Source organism: Rosa rugosa, chromosome 6 (genome assembly GCF_958449725.1).
Source record: "Rosa rugosa chromosome 6, drRosRugo1.1, whole genome shotgun sequence".
NCBI lineage: Eukaryota > Viridiplantae > Streptophyta > Magnoliopsida > Rosales > Rosaceae > Rosa > Rosa rugosa.
In genome coordinates this window covers 9463121-9466190 of record NC_084825.1, presented here as the reverse complement: position 1 = coordinate 9466190, position 3070 = coordinate 9463121, and the positions used below count along the sequence as shown (strand labels likewise).

Sequence of the window (3070 nt, the reverse complement as noted above, 5' to 3'; positions counted from 1 at the left end):
AAGTGTTGTTCCCTTGGTTAGAAGTTTCTCATTTAACTTGTACAACGGTGTGGTTGAAACTGTTATCTATAGATACTAATAAAGTGTTGGACCCTCGTTTAAAAATTTGTAAATTTAACTTATACAACGATACAGTCAAAACCGTTATGGATCTACAAATATTAAAAATTAAAAATGTTGGGGATTCAAATTAAATTTGATCTCCTATTTTCGGACTTTGCAAATAATTGATAAAAATATAAGCGGTTACGGGCTGAATTCCAATTTTGAACGAAAAGAAGTACCGCGAAATTTACCAATTTTTTTGGCGCTTTTTTTTTTTTTAAGTTTTTATTTGGATGCGATTTGGCCAAAAAATATTGCACAGCGGGAACAAAGCAGAACAATTGAGATAGATCTTACATATAACTAGCCTTTTAAGGGGAAAAAAAAAAGCTCTCGGTTTCAGTTCTTCAACAATATTCGACTCACAGCAATGCGACTTCCCCATAAGAAACTCCGAACATCATTACCTCCCAGCAGCGGTATCTCTGTCATTAATCCCTCTCATCCATCTCTCCTCTCATAGTTTCCCTTATCCTCGTTTATTACCCTAAATCTCGAATTAGGGTTTTTCATGTTGGTAGAATTTCAGTCTATTTTTTCAGTTTTGATCTGCTAATTTTTGTTTTCTGGTTACAGTATTGCAGCTTAGTTTCATTGGATTGGGGTCATATCTGGTAATAATCATTTTCATAGGGCTTGATTAATTGAATTTTGATTCATTTGGAAATTTGCAGTTTCTAGAATTAAATTACATATAAATTTGGGTCATATCTATGTGTGTGTCGAGGAATGGTATCTTTGTTAGCAAACTAGAATTGATCTTGGCTTAAATGCATAATCTAGAAAGAACTGAACTTGGCGGTTTTCTTTTTTTTTCTAGTGCACACCACCTGTTCGATGAAATGCCTCATAGAACCCTTCAAATTTTAATTGGGTGGGAAAGCAGTATCTTTCAGCTTTCTGTTTAATTGAGTGCTGGAAATTGAGCATTTTGGGTGTGAAAGTTGCAATCTTTACATCGGCTTTTAGGTGGTGGTGTAGTTGAAAGCTAGATTTCTTTTGAGTTTATATTATTGCACACCCAACAATAGTGCTGAATTTCTATACCTAGGGTCTGAAATGGTATCAGGGGTAACTGTTTCTCACCAGAAAAGCTACATGATTTGTTAAAGCAGTCGAGCATTATGCCTCTGATTCTCACACCAGGTCTTTTTTTTTTTTTTTTGAATCACATCAGGTTTGTTGCACTCAGTATTTCTTTGCTGGAGAGGAGCTGACTCCAACATAGATAGATGTTCCAGAGGCCAGCCAACAGTATCCTCTACTTAGATCAGAAGAGCTCCATTTGCAAATTGCAAGCTGGTAGTTATTTTGTTACTAAACTAAGATGGATAAGTTCAACTGACTTGTCAGTGATGCCCATTTATGATGCATGTTCATCTTCTAATATGTTTCCATTTCATTTTATTAGTTAATTTGGATTTTTTCTTTCACCTTTTAAATGTTTTATCATTTACTCAATGCTTATGGCTTATGCTGCTCAGGTTTTCATTTTATTCAGCGATAGTTCAATGTACATCCTTTGTCCAATTGTTTCATTTGAAAGGTACTTTATTCCTCATGTCCTGCCCTTTTGCATTCTAGTCCTAATTTATTTATTTTTTAGTCTTTGGATTTTGTCCCTCTAAATCTGCCTCTGTGTGTGTGAATATATATATTTGACAGATTAGCATGGTCTTATAAACAGATCAATCAAAACAATTTGGCCAATTTTCTCTTCACCTATATCTTTTGTCTGTGTGAGTAAGATGTTTTGATGTTTTGTTGTAATTTATGAGGTTCTGAATTACATGTTAACTGATATTTATATTGGAGTGTTTTATTTTATACTAGGAATCGATAGTAGATATATATAATGATGCCCAGACTTTTGGCCTAAAGTCACTCAACTCAACTGCTGTTAGTAATTCAAATCTAGCTATTTCTTGGTTGGAAGCAACATTTCCAGAATTGCAGGGCAAACAGATGGCGCTAATCTATATGTAATAAGAGCTAGTCTTTATGCTTTTATTTGATACCACTCCCTATGCTAGACCGAGAGACTGGTGGATCATTCAGAGGCTAGCCATGTAGTCCGTAATCTGTGGGGATAGGTTGTATAGAAAAGTTAACCCGGTTGCATCACTCATTGCAGGTAACTGTATTTTCTTACATATAGCAGATCTATGGATGTTGTGTGTGAATTAGCAATGTCAAGCAAGGCATGACATATCCATGTAAAACAAGCCAATTCATGATTCACACACTATTTTGTGTCAGTTCAGAATTTCCAATTGCAAGGAGAGACTCTCTTCAACGCTCCCTGTTTGGGAATATGTATCTACCACCGCCAGCACTCTTGTGCTTAGGTCTGATATGATTGGGAATAGTTTTTGATTTCTTTTTGTTACTAGAACTGCATGAGAATCTTTATGGCAGAATGTTTGCAAAGTCATTCACTCAATAAATTTCAATTATGAAAGCATTGTAAATGTGATTACTTGAAGTAGTTCTCTATTAATATATTGCAATTTTATTTCAATTTCCTAAATTGATGCACTAGATTATGGTTGAAAAAAATCGTCATCTCTCTAGCTAGTAGATAATGAATTTATCCTAGAAATCGTTGTAAAATTTACTCTCCCTTGTCACCTACAACGTTGTCAATTTAGAAACCGATGCAATAGCTCCTCGAAACCAATGTTTTTGAAGCGAAAATGTTGTGTAATGAAGTTGGAAAACACTTTTTTAACTAAAAATTGATGTATAGAATCCTTCAAGCCAACATTTTTTTGGTTAAGAACCGTTGTGTTCTAAAATTGTTGAAGGCCAAAAATAATGTATAAATTATATTACCACATCGATTTCTAAGTAAAAACCGTTATTGAATAATTATATACACAACGGTGTATTTAGTGCTAACGGTATTTGCTGTGTATAACTACAACGACTTCTAACTAAAAACTGTTGTGCTTTATTATATTAG

The 3070-nt window shown here is 34.2% G+C and overlaps 1 long non-coding RNA gene across 2 annotated transcripts; it reads left to right on the top strand.

Moving 5' to 3' along the window:
* Positions 1-377: 377 nt before the first annotated feature.
* Positions 378-2626, top strand: LOC133717289 (uncharacterized). Of its 2 annotated transcripts, XR_009849506.1 has the most exons (4): positions 378-524; positions 682-719; positions 1283-1844; positions 1939-2626. It is a non-coding gene; the product is annotated as an uncharacterized LOC133717289 (long non-coding RNA). The 2 variants fall into 2 exon arrangements; XR_009849505.1 differs by having other exon boundaries at positions 1283-2626.
* Positions 2627-3070: the final 444 nt, after the last annotated feature.